Source organism: Equus caballus, chromosome 21, assembly GCF_041296265.1.
Source record: "Equus caballus isolate H_3958 breed thoroughbred chromosome 21, TB-T2T, whole genome shotgun sequence".
NCBI lineage: Eukaryota > Metazoa > Chordata > Mammalia > Perissodactyla > Equidae > Equus > Equus caballus.
The window spans coordinates 20,720,486-20,740,771 of record NC_091704.1 but is presented as its reverse complement, the minus strand read 5'-3'; the positions used below and the strand labels follow the sequence as shown (position 1 = coordinate 20,740,771).

The following is a 20,286-nucleotide window of genomic DNA, read 5'->3' as shown; positions in this document are numbered from 1 at the left end:
CTTTCTTCTCACATGGGGTGCTTTCATCCTCTGTATTGGAGGCTCTTGCATTTTGTGTAAGTTTAGGTGCTTAGCTATCTCAATTGTTCAATAAATAGTGGTCTTGGAGACTCAGGTCATGATAGTATTCTCAGGTTCATTTTGTTCACACAGGAACCACGAGAGAGAGGTTGGACCTCCAGTTTTGGAATCTAGCACCCTGTGAATGTGGAGTAGAAAATGGGGAAATAGGAGGTAGTCTAATAAAGTGTAAACAATGATCCAAAACCATGAGTTTGAGTGAAATTCTATTCAATGTGGTAAATTACGATGAAACATTGTTTGAAAACTGTTATTGCTTTATACTAATTTTATTTTCCTGGCTTGTGATAAAACTCTTTTCAAAAGCTGTTGACTGATGATGCATTCAGGAGATTATTCCCCAGAGTGCATTGCAGTGAAGACACAACACCCAATATGTGATGTGTGTCTAATGAACCAGCAGTAAGCTTGACATTACTTGAAATCTCTTGTCATGGGAATCAAACGAGCCATAGATTGTTTATCTCCGCCACCCATCTAACATTCAGATATATTTCCTTGATTTTGCAAAGAGTAAAATGTGGAGATAAATAGTCCTGTCTGTTTACTGGATATAGAAGACTCATGTTTTCTCTTCTCTTTGCTTCTGCCATCCAGTTACACATTTCTGTGAGGTCTCCCAGCTAACTCACCATAATTTCATGTATGGAAGGAAGATAGAGAAAGGTAACTAGATTTGGTGTAAATAATTGCATTTCACTTTCTTCTTTGAGTCCCTCTCTATCTGCTGGATCCAAATGGAATATAAACTCTTTGAATTCATTAGAAACTCCACATGGTGGCCATCTGTTGCAGATAGAGCTATTGGCTCGCTGAACTCCATTCCAACTCCTTTGAAGCATGCTTTGCATCAGTGGTGCTGTGGTCCCCAGAAAAGCAGCTTCCGCATCACCTAAGAACTTGTTAGAAATTCAGATTCTCAGGCTCCACCCCGGACCTACTGAATCAGAAATTCTCAGGGTGGGTCTTAGCAATCTATGTTTTAACAAACCCTCCAGGTGATTGTGATGCACACTAAAGTTTGAGAACTACTGCTGTACATTTCTGCTACTCATAGTGTCCTCTGCATCAGCCTATCATCACCTGAGAGCTTGTTAGAAATGCAGATTCTTGGACCCCAACTCAGACCACCTGAATCAAATTCTGCATTTTTACAAAATACTCAGATTATCGATGAGTACAATGAAGTTTGAGAAGCCATGTCTCGAGTGTCTGGTTCAATGCTTGCTGCACATTGAAATCACCTGTGGTGTTTAAAAAAATATTGAAGTCATAGAAATTTAAATTGACTTGTTATGAGGTATAACCTGGCTATTTGGATTAAGAACTTGTTATGAGGTATAACCTGGATTACAAACCACTGCCTTATGTCATGCTAGAGACTGGGAAACTAAATATATTTTCCAGCTATCTTATGTCTTCAAATAACCTATCTTCCTCCAAGCGAGTGTATCTGAACATGGGTTGGAAGGCATATGCAAAGCAGAATCTGACTTTCTGTTGGTACGCAGTTGTGGTTTTCCCATAGAAGCAGTTCAGAGATCCCAGTGTTCATCTCTAGCTTCACAAGCGTCCAGAGGTAGGGCATCCATTTTACTGGGATGGACCTCAACAGAGGTGCAGTGGAAGTAGAGCCTGAAGTTGGAACAGACGTTCCTTCTTTCCTGGGTACCTGATGATGATGGAGAGCTCTTCCTCTGGTGAGCACGTTCTGTGGCGCTGTTCTACAAGTCATCCATGCAAGTCAGCCTAGAGCCCTTCTACCTATTTTGTAAGCATGTAATTCCTTTTAAATCCTTTTCCACTTAAAACAGGTGCAGCGGTTTTGTTACCTGCTGCTGAACTTTTACTGACCCACCTATGTAAGATATAAATTCGTGTTCACGTCAATCATTGATTGTTCATGAAGTGGCTGAATTGAGCCAAGCTTTGTGTAATCTGAGTCCCTTTCTTTCCACTTAGGAATTGGATTATTGTCCTCAGAAACAAAAAATAGTCATAAAAAAACTACTACGCAATCCAAACTTATGATCCTAGTTAAGCACAGCTCTTTTCCTAAACGTTATCCCCACCTTTCCCACCAGCACACATTCCCCTCAGGCTTGAGTGCTCAAGTCATGTTTGTGATGATTACAAAATCTTATGTACTGACCTTGCCCTGTCAGTCTTGAAAGCCCTGCCCATTTGGAAAGGCAAGAATGATTCCTTCACTGCCTGGCTAAGAAATAGAAAATGATTTTTTTTCATTATTTCAGGAGTCAAAACCAAGCATGAGTTTTATCCTATAAATTCATGTGTCTGCTTTATGTCCACTGAAGAAAGAGAATCAAATTTAGTTAGAAACATGATTTTATTTTCAAATGATGTTTGTGATGACTGCAGTCTTTTACATTAGGCATCTCTGATTTTTCAAGAGTATTTTCTATGTAGAAAGGCTAACGATGGTGTCAGAAAGCGATGATCCAGCAAGGGCATGGATAGGAAGAGAGGAAGCAGGGGAAAGAGGATGGTAACCGGGAAAGTGAGGAAGAGGGAAGGCCCAGCACAGCCACAGCAGCCATGAATCCCCATCACCTGTGAGAAAGAAGTTGCCTATGGGCCCCCACCTTGCATTTTAAATGCAATTTTTAATCTTCCATGTGTTGGATGTCCCCTTCCATGTTGGTGATTGGAAGTAATTAAAGCAGTCCCAAAAGCTGTTTAGGTGAAATTTCCTGCGTAGGGATGAGTGACCATTCTATATAGGATTTTCACACAGTGACTGCTATTCTAAAGAAGCAGAGTAGCTAGCCACAGTCAATGCACCATCCTTAACAAGACCATCCCAAGTGATTTTGTAGATTATCTCATTGCCTTTCCCAAACTGGGCTCTGTGTACTGGCAAAGGAGGCAGGGTAGGTGGTTGAAGACAATTTCTGACTTGGGCTCTCCCAAGTCAGGATGCTTCCCTCCTCATTACCTTTAACCTTTCTTTGAAAATCATCTCAAAGAGTAGCCCCCGATTACACATCAGCTTCACTCCTGGATGTTGCTGGCAGTAAGGTACAGTTAGACTTACACTACAAGGGATGTAGAAGGAGAGCCCTGGAAGCCTATATTGCACTGGGACAAACGTGATCTTTGTGAAGCCAGGTTCTCCAGATTTATAAGCATTAAAGATTATCTCCATGTACAGTGAGTTGGAGCCAAATCCCACATGGAGGTTGACACGTACTTAGAGACACAAGCTTTCCTAACATTCTCCTGTTGCGTGGGTGTTTGTCATATTTAATTTGTTGGTGGTTTTATGCATTTCTTCTTCCACTGGTTGTGGAGGTTTGTGGCTTGCCTTTTAACTTTGCAAAACTTCTGTACAAAGGAAATTTTAGAACGCCAAAACATTTTCCAAATAATTTCAAAATAAACTGGGTCCCCAACTAATTTGATCTGTAGGAAATAAAGAACAAAGGCTTAACAGAGAGCTTTAAAATATAATTACTCACATGTGCAAACATGTTGAAGTGTGGGTTTTAAACGAAGGCATATCATGCAATACTTTCATGCTCTAACTGTTGCCCATTAAAAAAACTCCTGTGCCATATGCAGGTGTGATTATACAGCCAACTGCCAACTCTGGCTGGCTCAAGGATCCTTTTAAAAATGGCCAGATGGATATGAATGTCGGATTTGGCAGTTAAAGTATAGAGCCCAATATATCCCTTTTAAGTACTAAGGCACTGAAGCAGAATATCGATGTTTCCCCCACTGCTGAATAGATTTCAAAAGAACAGTTTGGGTTTTAAGCTAAGAATTATATTTCCTCATTTCTTTTGAATCTCGGGCTAAACTTTGTTCTGATTTTTATGACTTTTCTTCAGTTCATCTAATGAACAACATTAAAAAATTTTTTTTTGGTGGTTAAGAAAAAATGAGTCTGAAATTGGCTTTTGAGGTGACCTGGTGTCTTTAAAGGAGTGTCCAGTGAAGGGGCCATACAGCAATGGCATTAGAGCTCCCTTGGGTAACTCCCCGGAGCCTGCCATCTGCCCTCCAGAGACGGGGCTTACAGGAGAAGGACATGAAAATGGAACAGAGGGGCAGGAAAGCGTCTCCTTGATTCCTGATGTTATGAATCACCAAAACACACATCTGTCGCCCCAGGAGAACAAGGCTCAGCGGCGACCTGCTACCAGCACTGCTGTGGGAAAACGCCGTAAATATTGTCGTTACTATTTCCGCTTGCTCAGATTTCAAGTTCTCAGGGCAGTCAGGAAACTCCAGATGACTGGTCATCTTTTCAAATAACTCATGTGGCTGCTAGAATGTGGTTTCGCCTCATCTAATGCGCGATGCAAGGCTTCCTTCTTGTAGACAAGAGCACCTGCAACACGTCCCCAGAGTGTTGCCCAGGGAGGCCTCTCAACAAGACTGCCGGAGTGGGACCCTGTTCAAGAGAGACCCAGCACAGCATATGTAGGTGCTTCAGGCCTGGGGAGGGAGGAGAAGAAAGGAAAGGGTGCTTTTATGTAGCGCCTGGCTCAGTCCAGGTGTAAGACATGTGATGATATATGTGGTGATGAGGTGGGGGTGAGTTGTCAAATGGTCCAATATTCTCATTGTCACCTAGCCAGGCGACAGCCAAACTTCAGTCTTGCACCTTTCATATTAGGAAATAAGGTCAGAATGAGCATTTTAGATGAAATGTAACAGGCAAAGTGGAAAGAAAAATCTGGGAGTCACGTGACTTCATATAACTTTTAAAATAGTTTCAAGTATAAACAGTGACTGCAGAGAGAGGAAGCAGATAATAGGTGACCTCACATTTTCTGGCCCAAAGGTGAAATTCTCTGCAGTCAAATTCTCTTTGCATAACCTACCCCATCTGTTTCTTCCTTTCCCAGGTACAGCTTAAGGACTCATCCGTATTACGTACTTTTTTTCATTTGAGCATCACTAATAGACTCATAGACAAACAGACATCTCAAATACAACATCCCTCAAATTGAGCTCCTAATCTGGCCCTAAAGCCTGGTTCCTGTCTTGTTGATGGTAAATCCAGCCTTCCTATTACTCAGGCTGAAAACTCAGCGTCAGCCCGGTTCTTCTGTTTCTCTTACACTCTACATCCAATTCTTCCCCCAAATCCTCATGCTTCTGCCTTCAAAACCCTTTTCGTCATTTCCACGGTTACCACTCTGGATCTGAGCTAACATGGCCTCCCCTTCTGTTACAGCAATAGCCTCCCTACTGACACCCTTGTGACTCTAGACTTGATTCTCAGCTGGAGGAGCCTTTCAAGCAGAAATTAGATCAAGTTACCCCGTACGCCAAACTCTCCAAGGGCTTCCCAATTCACTCAGCAAAAAAGCCCAGGTCCTCCTCAGGATCCACAGAGCTCTAATGACCTGGCCTGTATCTCATCCCTTAGAAGTCACCCCCCTCACGGAACTCCCCATTGTTCTCTAAACACCCCACACATACCACTGCCTGAGCGCCTCGCCCTGCTGTTCCCTCTGCCGGGAATGCTCTTCCCACACGGCTGACTGCCCTACTCTCCCACTTCATCTTTTCTTACATTTTACCTTCCCAGTGAGGCCTGCCCTGACCATCCCCTTTATTATGATAACTGAGCCTTTCCAGCACTCTCAAGCCCCCTTAACATCTCACTTGCTCAATTTCTTTTCTCCTGAATGCATATCATTTCTAATCACACTGTACCATTCTCTCATTTATCATGTTTGCTGTCCATCACCCTCACTAGATGATACGCACCATGAAGGCAGGGAGTTTCCTATTGTTTTCACTAATGTTCCCTAAGTGCCTGGAACAGTGCTGGCACAGAGTAGGCGCTCAGTAAATATTTGTTGAATGAGTGAAGCCACCTCAGTCATAATGTCATCAGATTATACTTTCATATTCCAGGCATATTTATAAGGGTTTGCATATTTGTGTGGCATAATTTAAGCCAACAAAACTCTATGTGGCAGGCATTATTATCATCCTAAATTAAAAGAATGAGAAATGAAGGCAAGAGAAGTAAAGAACATAAATTAACAGACCGGGGTGTGGTACAGCCAGAACTGAAACCCATGTCTCCCCTACTGCCAAGCCCAGGGCCCTCATTCCCGTTCTACCGCTCAGATCTCACGCGAATCTTCCACGTAGACGGGACCCCCTCTAATCATCATTCTCTCTCCCCTCCCATTCCCCTCTGACTCCACCCACTACAGTGTTCCTTCCCACTGCTCATGTCTGCCTCTTCATTTCTTCTATGATTTTCTAAAAGTCTTATGAACCTAGAGTCCAAATCTCCCGACTCCTGACTGAGCAGCCTTTTTGTGGCACCAGGCTTACTTGCCTATGTGAATACAAACCGGTGATGCTCGGGTTCACATACCATAGTACAGAGAGACGCAAACAGCAAAATCTCTGCAAAGAGCATGAAACTTTGCCCATGTTTTGAGAACAGGTCTGATTCTGTTCCAGGCACAATTATTTAAACTTAAACTCCACTTGTTTTTCACGGGGTGCTATCCTACAAAAAACTGGGAAAAACAAGTCAATAATCAAGCTGGGGTGGGTAAGAACTCAGTTCCTGCTGGGTTGGGGCCTGGATCTGCCTGCCTTCTTCCAGGTCACTTTATCCAGGTGTGCTTTTCCTGCTTAGTAATGTCCAAAAGCTGAGTCAGGTCCCAGCAACCTAGAGACTGCAACTAAGGATTTGAGGCGTGTATATTTTCAATCTTACTGGCCGATAAATGAATGATTACTCTGAGTGTGAAAATGTGGTCTCCCCTGATTGCGATGCAAGAGCATGTTGGAGGGACAAACACATGATCACTAGAGGAGTCAGGTGGTGATGGTCGCCCTTCTAGCTTGCCTGCACTGGGGCCCAGCTATGGAGATTTCAAATGCTGTTTACACACATCAGATTTCCCCCAAGAGTGGAACAATGCCGGACCTTTCCAGAGAATTTACTGAACGCCGCCCCCGCGTGCTTGTTCTTCCCTTGCCCTACTCTTTTTCCCCTCTTAAGTCTTTGCTTGAATGATATTGACCCACTTCTTGCATTTCTCTCCTTTCTACTTTAAAAACTACTTTTAAAATTATCTATAGGAATAAGATCAAGAAGACATCAGGGATGCCTGCTGTCTCCATTCTATTCAGCATTGTCCTGGAGGTTCTAGATAGTGCAATAAGACGAAAAATGAATGAGTGAACAAAAAAGGCATCCAGATTGGAAAGGAAGAAGTCAAACTGTCATTATTCGCAGACAACATGATCAACTCTGTAGAGAATCTGATAGAATCCACAAAAAAAGCTACTAGAACTAACAAGTGAGTTTAGAAAGGTTGCAGGATACAAGCTCAATATAAACCATTCTATTGTATTTCTATAAACTCACAAGGAGCAAGCAGAAATGGAAGTGAAAAATCTCACTTAATAAATAGCATCACAAAGATGAAATACTGAGGGATAGATCCGACAAAAGACAAGAAAGATCTGTAACACCACGCTGTGAGAAATTAAGGAACAGCTAAGTAAACGGAGAGAGAGATCATATTCATGAGTGAATTACTCAATATTGTTAAGACATCAGTTCTTTCCAAACTGATCTATAGAGTCAAGGCTATCCCCATCAAAACCTCAGTAATTAGGAAGCTAATTCTAAAATTCACATGTAAATGCAAAGAATGTAATACAGCAAAAACAATTTTGACAAGAAGAACAAAGTTGGAGGGCTAAAATAATATAATTTCAAGACATTAGATAGCTACAGTAATCAAGGCACTGAGGTATTAATATAAAGACTGACAAATAGGTCAGTGGAACAGAATAGAGAGAACGGAAATGGACCCACATATATATGGACAACTGATTTTTGACAAAGTGTAACAGCAATTTAGTGTAATAAGAATATCCTTTTCTACAATGGGGGATTCATATGCAAAAAAAAGAAAATCAATCCACAACTCATACCATATAGAAACATAAACTCAAAATAGATAATAGATCTAACTATAAAACCTAAAACTATAAAACTTCTAAAAGAAAACATGAGTGAAAACCGTTGTGACTTTGGATTAGTCAAAGATTTCTGAGCTATGACACCAAAACGTAATCCATAAAAGAATAAACTGATATGTTGGATTTCATTAAAATGAAAAATTTATGCTCTTGGAAGACCCTGCTAACGAACGAAAAACAAGCTAAAGCCTGGGAGAAAATATGTGCAAACCTATATCTGATAAAGGACTTAGACAAAGAATATTTAAAAAACACATGACATTCAATATAAGAAAATAAACAACCTAGTTAAACAATAGGCAAAAGATATGAGCAGCACTTCACCAAAGAAGATATACAGGTGGCAAAGAAACATATGAAGAGAGATCAGCATCATTTGTCATTAGGGAAATGTGAGTTAAAAATACAAGGTGGTATCACTATACAACTATTAGAATGACTAAAATTAAAAAGGCTAAGTATACCAAGTGTTGGTGAGGATGAGGAGCAACAGGAATTCTTATGTTACTGGTGGGAACCTAAAGGGGAAACCTCTTTCCACTTTCAGTCTCTTGCTAACTCTCCTAAATGTCTGATGAGAGTGCCAGCTGAGGCTTTTACTTTCCTTGTATGAGAGGAGCTTCCTCTGTGAACTCTCCTTTAAGATTTTACAGACTTCAAATGATTTCGCTGTTCCTACTTCCACCACATTGTTTTAATTTCCCTCCTTTCTGTTTCCATGGTAAGGATATCACTTTATGTTTCTATATTCATCCTGCCCCTGCTGGCTTCTCCCAGAAGACACTTGAATCTCCATGGCTTTTTGTAAACATTAGAGAAACTGCCTTTTCACAGTCATGACATATTCCTTCTTCGTGGGAAGAAATAAAATGAACCAGGTCCTCCTTGCCACTGAGCATGCCAAGGAAGGACACATCCTCTAGATTTTCCCTTACTTTTCCTCCACAAAACCGCTGGATTCTGTCTAGGAAAGAGTAGGATCTGGAGGAGATGCTGCTTTTCCTGCATTTGCTGACCCTGGTGTGAATTGAGTCAGCTCATTTTTTTTTTTTTTAATTTTTTCCTTCTTCTCCCCAAAGTCCCCCAGTACATAGTTGTGTATTCTAGTTGTGGGTCCTTCTAGTTGTGCCATGTGGGACGCCGCCTCAGCATGGCCTGATGAGCGGTGTCATGTCCGCGCCCAGGACCTGAACCAGTGAAACCCTGGGCTGCTGAAGCGGAGCGTGCAAACTCAACCCCTAGGCCACTGGGAAGAGCCAGCTCATTTTTAACATGTTGTACCTTTATGTGAGCCATGGGTGAGGTACTGTGAGAAGCGAGAGGCAGCAATTTCTTCCACAGCAGTTTCTTCCATCAGGTACCTACAAGAAGTCTCTGTGAAGTCCCTCGCCTCAACTAATTGAGTGTTTAAGGAGTTGAGCAAAAAGAGGTTTTGAAAAAGAAATTGACGTTTAAAACAAAAGTCACGCTAAAAACGAAGAATAGGTTAGACTTTTAGCACTCGTTTCCCTACCCCTCCCTGTCTATGCTGGGAAGAATTTGGCAAGTTTGTATAGCTGGTACGCAGCGCACTAAGGGAGCAAGTGAAATGTTTTAGGGTCCATTTTAATGTTGAAAGCTATACAATGAAACCTAACACCAATTTTGCATATGAAATCCCACTAGTTTTTTCTCTTTTTTTTCAAATGGTCTGTCTTTTTTTGCTGTAGAGTTAAATTAGAAGTTGAAGGAAAAAGATGACACAGTGGAGTGGTCTTTCCATAGCTTAAGAAATCCAACAGTTATTGCATCTCATAATGTGTCAAGAATAATAGCACAGTTTTTCATGTCTCATCTTTCTCAGCTTGTAATGTGCTCCACACACAATATACTTTGAAGGAAGTTGGGGTCTTACTCTTTAAGTTTCTATTTGGAGAAATGAAAGGATATGGGCCTAAAGTAAGAGAGATGCATGTTTCTATCTTGGCCCTGCCAGCAAGTAGCTGAGTGACATTGAGATATTATTGAACTTCTTTGAGCCTCATTTCCTCATAGGTATCATATAGATCAGGAGCTGACAAACATTTTCCGTAAAGAGGAAAAGAATAAATATTTTAGGCTCTGCAGGAAAAATAGTCTCTGTTCCAACTACTCGGTTCTGCAATTGTAGCAAGAAAGCAGTCATAGGCAATAAACCAATGGGTGTGGCTGTGTTCCAATGCAACTTGATTTACAAAAACAAGCTATAGGCTGCATTTGGCCCCCAGGCTGTAGTTTGCTGATCCCCGATATAGATAATACCTTCCTCCCAGTGTTGTCCCAAGGACTCAATGCTATATGTTGAGTGATTAGAACAGTGCCTGGTATAGCATCAGCTCTAAGACGTAGTTCTCTCTTCCTGTGTCTCTGATTCACTTTGCGGCCACTGTGACCCAAGTTAGCACGTGCTCTGGTAAGGGATGTGTTTGTCAGCAGAGCATCAGACTGTTCTGGAGGGAGTTTCTCTTTGCATTCTTCTTATTATATGTGAAAGTACTTTTAAAGCTCTGAGCACAGTATGAATGCCAATTGTTATTTTTTTTCCTTCCTGATGTCAGGGAAAGGAGAGGGAAAAGCAGTCCCAAAGGACGTGACCCCTTGGCCCAAGGCAGCCTCTTTGTTAATCTTCCTGTAGAGCTTTGAGAAGAAGCAGAGCTGATGGGGCAGTGTCTTTTCCTCCTGCTGGATAAGTTTTCTCATTTTGTGGTCAAGAAAGTCAAGGTCCATGTAAGATTTTAGAATGAGAAAAATGTGGCATAGTTGAACAATTTCTGTTTAAGCCTCATCCCAACATAGTAAGATGAGGGAGATTTATGGGAAAATATATGTTGCTGTTGAGTTAATACCAAGAAGTAGAAGCTACTCTATCATTGGTTTAGATAATAACCCTGAAAATAACATTTGTTGAGAGTCATTTTTATTTTTTAGAAAGTAATGTATTTCTACTGTAGAACATTTGGAAAATGTAAGAAAGTATATAGGCAAAAAAGAGCAAAAAAACAAAACAAAAACAAACCCCCAAAACCAACAACACTTTGCTCTCCCATCTAATGTTGATGTTAAATCTTTTACTCCTTCTCATCTTTTACAGTAGATGGAAGCTCTCTCCATGTTTTTAGTTTACAAAATTGGAATCATACCTTATATTCATAAGGTTACATTTGTATGCTGCTCTTTTCACCATAATAGCGTGAAGTGAATACATTCCCATGTCTTTAAAACCTTTTTATGACATCATTTTTAATGGCTGCGTAAGATTCTAAACGTTGAGATAACACATTTGGGGGCTGATCTTTCAAGACTGCCCTTAGAATCTTTCACTCCTTCTCAGCACCTTTGTCAGAATTAGAAAAAGAAAAAAAAGAGAGAGAGAGATTAAGACTCAAATCAGTTTGTTCATCTTCTTTTTAAAGTGGCAAAATGCTTGATGCAGGGGAATCATAAGACAACAGGATTGTCCTTTCCAGCTGGCTCAGAGCTGAAGCGAGGCAATTGAGCATGAGTCTGATGTGGCAAGAGGCTAGCAGGGTTCCCAAACTAGCAGCCACCTGTGCTAGCCAGGGCATCGCCTCAGGCACAAGGCTGCACGGTGACAATTCAGGAGTTGACAGCATCTGCTCGTCTTGCATAGTCACCACATGCATGCCCCATCTTGATTGATTGGATTGTTTCATCTTGGACATTCTCCTGTCACAGAACATTCAGTGCTTGCATGAGCAATAATGAGTTACCCCAGGGATAACCTCTTCAGAACTAATAAATCTGTAACTCTCAGAGCGCTGAATATATCTGCCCCTCCAAAGATACAAAACAAGGCACTAATAATGTTTAATAGTATGACGTTTGTGTCCAGATGAGTATGAAACATTTTATGTTAGCAATTAACCCTTTTGTTCGTGGCACTAATGAATGAGATTAGAGCTGGATTTAAGGATTTGTTACATGACAAAGTCCACTGACCTTAATTACTCTAATCTTATCTGACCTAGATGAACGAAATGCATTTCTAGCGCATAGAGTGGTAAGCATTGTTACCTTATAATGTGTAAATTGCTGGTCAGCTCTCTGATGTTAAAAACAAAAACAGAATGAGAAATAATGAAATATAGACTAATTTATGCATAAATCTCCAAAAACAAAATTAAAAGTGCCTCAAGTCTGGGTCACATCACATCGCTCTTTGATCCTTTTCTAATTTTTAAATAAAAATTACTTTCCTGCCCCTGATTATTAAAGTTTACCTACCAATTGTGAAAACAACAGATAATAAAAAAAACAACTTACAAAGAGACAATGAAAACCACCCCTGATTCGACCACGCAGATATAACCAGTGTTCATATTTTGGTTTATATCCTTCCGGGGAATTTTCTTCTATACATATATATGTAGAAATGTATATTTATTTTCCCAATATATAGGAATGGGATCATGTTATATGTGTATTGTTTAATAGCGTTCTCTTTTTCATGATAAACAATATATCCTGGTCCGATATTGTCCTTCTTCTCCCTTCCGACTCTAGGGAATTAATTGCTTTTGCTCCTCTTCAGAGCAGCTGCCACCTCCCCAGCTTCTTGAGGTCTCTCCCCAGACTCGCTGCAGAAGACACTGCAGCCTCACCAGATTCTACTCTCCTCACGGTGCATGAAGCCCACAGCGCAGACCATTGTTAAAGATTTCATGGCCAATTGAGGTGGTACAAAGACACCCGCTTGGCAGGCTCCATAGATTTGACCTACTTAGACCTTCCTGATTCCCTGGCTGGGTGGTCCCTGGGTGGCCTGAAAGACTATTGTTTGTCATCTTCAATCCTGGGAAGAAAGTTCATCCAACTCTCCCTCAGTTAGGCCTTTTCCTACCTTCTAGCCTCTGAAGATCAGTGATTCTCAAGCTTCTGAAGGGAAGAAAGAGTTGCTGGGTTTTTTGTAAAAAGTATTCTTTCTTTGTGGTATAACACACACAACATACAATTTACCATTTTGCCATTTGTAAGTGTACAGTTCAGGGGCATTAAGTACATTCCCGTTATTGTGCGACGATCACCACCGTCTGTCTCCAGAATGTTTTTCATCTTCCCAAACTGACACTCTGTACCCATTAAAGAATAATTCCCCATTTCCCTCTCCCTCCAGTCCCTGGCAATCACCGTTCTACCTGTTGACTCTGTCAGTTTGACGTTAGGTACCTCATGTAAGTAGAATGATACAGTATTTGTCCTTTTGTGACTGGCTTATTTCGCTTAACATAGTATCTTCAAGGTTCATTCAAGTTGCAGCATATATCAAAATTTTCTTCATTTTCAAGGCTGAATAATATTCCATTGTATGGATATACACATTTTTTAATCTGTTCATCTGTTCATGAATACTTGAGTTGCTTTCACCTTTTGGCTATTGTGAATAATACCGCTGTGAATATGGGTATACAAATAACTGTTTGAAATCCTGCTTTAAATTCTTTTGAGTATATATCCAGATGTGCAATTGCTGCATCATATGGTAATTCTATTTTTAATTTTTTGAGGAACCCCATACTTTCTACAAAGGCTGCACCATTTTACGCTCGTATTAGTGATGGACAAGGGTTCCAATTTCTCCCTCACCAAGACGTGTTATTTTCTCAGGGCTTGTTGATGTTTTTGATAATGGCCATCCTAGTGAGTACCAGGTGGTATCTTATTGTGGTTTTCATTTGCATTTCCCTAATGATTACTGATTTTGAGCATCTTTTCATGCTCAAAATTGGCCATTTGTATATCTTTTTTGGTGAAATGTCTATTCAGATTGTTTGCTCATTTTTTAATTGAGTTGTCTGCTTTTTCTCTTGTTTTACTTTGTTTTATTTTGTAACTTCTCTTCCATTGCAGATCGATACTGTTAGAAAATCAAGTAAAATCACTATCAGTGAATTACTGGATATCAAGATCAAAGATGTTAAGATGAATTCCTAGGGCATCTGTTTCTAGCCATAACGAAGTAAAATGGATCAATTCACTCTTCCATCTTAAACAATTAGACAACCAGAAAAATAGATGAAACAATGGTTTTTAGCTGTCGGACAAAAGTCCCTTTAGGGTTATGATCCTTTCAGAGAAGGGAAACAAACAAGGTGAATCCTACTCTTGCCTCAGCTTACCATTGATTGCCTTTAGCTTACCTAAAGCTCACCCTAGAGGATCAAACTGATCCCTGGTAATGTAACTGCCTGCCAGAACGAAGTCCACCACGATGTGGAGGAACACAGCAAAATCCAGCACCCAGCAGCGAAAATCCACACTCTCCACAATCCAAAAAAAAAAAAAAATCACCAGGTATTCAAAGAAGCAGGAAATATGATCCATAAGCAGGGAAAAAAATAATAAACTATTAGAAGGTGAATTATAATAAAAATGAAACATCCCCCTTTGATTCTTTTCTAATGTAAATAAATGATATACAAAATATGTCCCTTTTAAAAAAATTATTAGATTTAATAGACTCAAAAAAATTACTCTTTCAAATTGCATTAAAGTTTCTAAACGCTTCCTTCCAAGTTCTGTTCTTATTGCTCCATGGACTGGTAACAATCCCCAGGCCATCAGCTGCTCCACAGACCACACGTGGTGTAGCTGTGCTTGGACCAATTCTTTTTTTTTTTAACCTCCAGCAGGTTGACTTGATTATGTGACTAAGGCAAAGACTCACATTTGAATATATGGCCATACAAGAGCCTTGTGTCCCTAAGTGAATTACACATCTGCAGGGATTCCAGACTGAGCGATTCCCACCTCGGTGGGTTTCCAGTACCATGCCAGACCCCAAGGGAACACCTGAAGTGAAGACCCCTTGAGGTGAAGACTGAGTCCTCAGAGTGAAGTGTGGCAGGGAAATGTATGAGAAGCCTAATTAGCACAGTCACTTTAGATAAGTGAGACATGAGGTTTTAAGTAAAAACCCTTCTGAGCCTAATTATTTCCCCTTTCAGTGCAGACTTCAGAGGAAACCACTCTAAATCATTCTGGAAATAAGTCCTCAGTTCACAGGATGCAGAGAACTAATTATTTAACACACTGAATTGCACGTGTATTGTAACTGCAGAGTACGAAGAAGTAAGTAGAAGAGCTACCACAGAGCTCTTTACTAGTTACCTCTCTAGGGCAGATGTCCATGGACACATTGTTCCAGAAGAGGATGGAGTGTTTTATGTTCTGTTAATTAACAGCAGCTTCCTTTACAGTCTTGAAGATAGCTACTCAGCCTGTCCAGGTTCTAAACCCTTTTGTGGAACATTCTAAATACTTCCAAGGTTTGCTCTAGGTGATCCATTCTTTTTTTTTTTTATTGCAGTAACATTAGCTTATAACATTACATAAATTTCAGGTGTGCATCATTACATTTAGATTCCTGTGTAGATTACATCATGTTCATCACACAAAGACTAATTACAATCCATCACCATAGACATGTGCCTAATCACCCCTTTCATCCTCCTCCTTTCCCCCTTCCCCTCTGGTAACCACCAATTCAATCTCTGTCTCTATGTGATTTTTTGTTGTTGTTTTTATCTTCTACTTATGAGTGAGATCATATGCTATTTGACTTTCTCCCTCTGACCTATTTCGCTTATCATAATACCCTCAAGGTCCATCCATGTTGTCATACATGGCCAGATTTCATCATTTCTTATGGCTGAGTAGTATTCCATTGTGTATACATACCACATCTTCTTTATCCATTCGTCCCTTGATGGGCAATTAGGTTGCTTCCAAGTCTTGGCTGTTGTGAACATGCTGCAATGAACACAGGGGTGCATGTATCTTTACACATTTATGTTTTCATGTTCTTTGGATAAATACTCAGAAGTGGAATAGCTGGATCATATGGTAGTTCTATTCTTAATTTTTAGAGGAATCTCCATACTGCTTTCCATAGTGGCTGCACCAGTTTGCACTCCCACCAGCAGCGTATGAGTGTTCCCTTCTATCCACATCTTCTCCAACACTTGTTGTTTCCTGTCTTGTTAACTATAGCCATTCTGATGGGAGGGAGTGAGGTGATATCTCATTGTAGTTTTGATTTGCGTTTCCCTGATAGTTAATGATGTTGAACATCTTTTCATGTGCCTATTGGCCATCTGTACATCTTCTTTGGAGAAATGTCTTTTTGCCCATTTTTTAATTGTGCTATTAGTTTTTTTGTTGTTGAGATGTATGAGTTCTTTATATCTATTGGATATTAACCCCTTATCAGATATCGGGTTTGCAATATCTTCTCCCAATTGTTACATTGTCTTTTTGTTTTGTTGATGGTTTCCTTTGCTGTGCAGAAGTTTTTTAGTTTGATGTAGTCCCATTTGTTCATTTTTTTAATTGTTTCTCTTGCCTGATCAGGCATGGTACTTGAAAATATCCTACTGAGACCGATGTCGAAGAGTGTACTGCCTATGATTTCTTCTAGAAGTTTCATGGTTTCAGGTCTCACATTCAAGTCTTTAATCCATTTTGAGTTAATTTTTTGTGTATGGTGTAAGACAATGGTCTACTTTCATTCTTTTGCTTGTGGCTGTCCAGTTTTCCCAACACCATTTATTGAAGAGACTTTCTTTTCTCCATTGTATGTCCTTGACTCCCTTATCAAATATTAGCTATCCATAGATATGTGTGTTCCTCTCTGGGCTCTTGATTCTGTTCCATTGATCTGTTTCTGTTTTTTGTGCCAGTACCATGCTGTTTTGGTTACTATAGCTTTGAAATATATCTTGAAATCAGAGAATGTGATACCTCCAGCTTTGTTCTTTGTTCTCAGGGTTCCTTTGGCTATTTGGGGTCTTTTGTTGTTCCATATAAATTTTAGGATTCTTTGTTCTATTTCTGTGAAAAATGTTGTAGAACTTTGATAGGATTGCATTGAATCTGTGGATTGCTTTAGGAAGCATGGACATTTTAACTATGTTAATTCTTCCCATCCCAGAGCATGAAATATCTTTCTATTCTTTGTGTCTTCTTCAATTTCTTTCAAATATCTTTTATACTTTTCAGTGTACAGATCTTTCACCTCTTTGGTTAAGTTTATTCCTAGGTATTTTATTCTTTTTGTAGCCATTGTATGTGGGATTGTTTTCCTAATTTGTCTTTCTGATACTTTGTTGTTAATGTATAGAAATGCAACTGATGTCTGTATGTTGACTTCATGTCCTGCAACTTTACTGTATTCATTTATTATTTCTAAAAGTTTCTTGATGGATTCTTTTGGGTTTTCTATATATAAAATCATGTCTTCTGGGGCTGGCCCCATGGCTGAGAGGTTGGGTTCGCTTGCTCTGCTTCGGTGACACAAGGTTTCACTGGTTTGGATCCTGAGTGCAGACCTAGCACTGCTCATCAACCCATGCTGAGGCAGCGTCCCACATGCCACAACTACAAGGATACACAACTGCAAATATACAACTATATACTGGGGGAGTTTTGGGGAGAAGAAGGAAAAATAAAATCTTTAAAAAAAAATCATCATCTGCAAATAGTGACAGTTTCACTTCTTCCTTTCCAATTTGGATCCCTTTTATTTCTTTTTCTTGCCTGATTGCTCTGGCTAGAACTTCCAATACTATGTTAAATAAGAGTGGTGAAAGTGGGGCATCCTTGCCTGGTTCCTGTTCTTAGAGAGATAGCTTTCAGTTTTTCTCCATTGAGAATGATATTAGCTGTGGGTTTGTAATATAAGGCCTTTATTATTTTGAGGTGCTTTCCACCTATCCCCATTTTATTCAGAGTTTTTATGATAGGTGCATGCTATTGCTTGTCAAATGCTTTATCTGCATCTATTAAGATGCTCTTTTGATTACCATTCTTCATTTTGTTAATGTAGTGTGTCACTTTGATTGATTTGTTGATGTTGAAGCATCGCTGGATCCCTGGAATAAATCCCATTTGATCATGGTATATGATCTTTTTAATGTATTTTTGTATTCAATTTACTAGTATTTTGTTGAGGATTTTTGCATCAATGTTCGTCAATGATATTGGCCTGAAATTTTCTTTTTTTGGTTGTCCTTGTCTAGTTTTCATATCAGAGTAATGTCGGCTTTGTAGAATGAATTAGGAAGCTTCCCCTCAACTTGATTTTTTTGGAAGAGTTTGAGAAGGATAGGCATTAAGTCTTTTTTGAACGTTTGGTAGAATTCACCAGGGAAGCCATCTGGTCCTGGACTTGTATTTTTTGGAAGGTTTTTGTTAGTATTTCGAACTCCTTACTGGTGATTGGTCTATTCAAATTCTCTACTTCTTCTTGATCCAGTTTTGGAAGGTTACATGACTCTAAGAATATATCCATTTCTTCTAGATTATTCAATTTGTTGGCATATAGCTTCTCATAGTATTCTCTTATAATCTTTTGTACTTCTGAGGTGTCTGTTGGAACTTGTCCTCTCTCATTTCTGATTTTACTTATTTGAGCCTTCTCTCCTTTTTTCTTGGTGAGTCTAGCTAACAGTTTGTCAGTTTTGTTTCTCTTTTCAAAGAACCAGCTCTGGGTTTCATTGTTTTTTCCTATTATTTTTTAGTTCGTTTTTCATTGATTGGTGCTCTGATTTTTATTATTTCCTTCCTTCTACTGATTTTGGGCTTTGTTCTTCTTTTTCCGGTTCCTTTAGGTGTGCTGTTCGATTGTTTATTTGAGAGTTTTCTTGTTTGTTGAGGTAGCCAATATTGCTATAAACTTCCCTCTTAGAACTGCTTTTGCTGTATCCCATAAATTTTGGCATGTCATATTTTCATTTTCATTTGTCTCCCGATATTTTTTGACTTCTCCTTTGACCCAATCATTGTTCAGTAGCATTCTGTTTAATCTCCACATAATTGTGGCTTTTCTGATTTTCTTCCCGTAGTTGATTTCTAGTTTCATACTTTTGTGGTCAGAAAATATGCTTTTATTATTTTAGTGTTCTTAAATTTCTTGAGACTTGTTTTGTGGCCTATTATGTGGTCAATCCTGGAGAATGTTCCCTGTGCATTTGAAAAGAATGTGTATTCTGTGTTTTTTGGATAGAATGTTCAGTATATATCTACTAAGTCCATCTGGTCTAATGTGTCGTTTAAGGCCAATGTTTCCTTATTGATCTATTTGGATGATCTATCCATTGGTGTAACTGGTGTGTTAAAGTCCCCTACTATTATTGTGTTACTGTCTATTTCTCCTTTTATGTCTGTTAATAATTGCTTTATATATTTAGGTGCTGCTATGTTGGGTGCATAGATATTTACAAGTGTTATATTTTCTTGTTGTATTGTTCCCTTTATCATTATGTAGTGCCTGTCTTTGTCTCCTGTTACAGTTTTTGTTTTAAAGTCTATTTTGTCTGACACAAGTATTGCTACCAGAGCTTTCTTTTCTTGCTATTTGCATGGAGTATCTTTTTCCATCCCCTCGCTTTCAGTTTGTCACTGTCTTTAGGTCTGAAGTGTGTCTCTCATATGCAAGATATATATGGATCTTTTTTTTTTTTTATCCAATCAGCCACCCTATACCATTTGATTGGAGCATTTAGTCCATCCACATTTAAAGTAGCTATTGATAAGTATGTACTTATTCCCAATTTGTTACTTTTATCTGGGTATTTTAGTAGTTCTTCTCTGTTCCTTTCTTATCTTGCTCTCTTCCCTTGTGGTTTGATGGCTTTCTTTAGCATTATGTTTGGATTCTTTTCTCATTTTTTTTTTTGTATTTATTTAGGTTTCTGGTTTGTGATTACCATGAGGTTCACATAAAATAACTTACACATAGAACAATACATATTATGATGGTGATCTGTTTAGTCTGACCTCCTGCTAAAAGCTGCACTGTTTTACTCCCCTCCTCCAACATTTTATGTATTTGATATCGTATCTAACCTCTTTTTACCATGTGTGTGTATCCATTACCCTCTTATCATGGAAATAGGTAATATTAGTACTTATGTCTTTAAACCTTCATATTATCTTCATAGGTGGTTGATCTGCTACCTTTATATATTTTTGCCTTTCCCAGTGATTTTATTGCCTTTTTTTGGGATAATTTTCTTATTCCTATTTGTGGTCTTCTCTTTCCCTATTAAATAAGTCCTTTTAACATTTCTTATAAAAACTGATTTCTTCGTGATAAGCTCCTTTTATTTTTGCTTGTCTGGGGAAATCTTTATCTCTCCTTCCACTCTGACTGATAACCTT

The 20,286-nt window shown here is 39.3% G+C and overlaps 1 long non-coding RNA gene across 1 annotated transcript; it reads right to left on the bottom strand.

Moving 5' to 3' along the window:
- Window positions 1-3,851: 3,851 nt before the first annotated feature.
- On the bottom strand, window positions 3,852-5,495 carry LOC138919817 (uncharacterized). The gene is made up of 2 exons (XR_011430388.1): window positions 5,380-5,495; window positions 3,852-4,548 (listed from the first exon to the last, which is right to left on the bottom strand). It is a non-coding gene; the product is annotated as an uncharacterized lncRNA (long non-coding RNA).
- Between the last annotated feature and the right edge of the window lie 14,791 nt (window positions 5,496-20,286).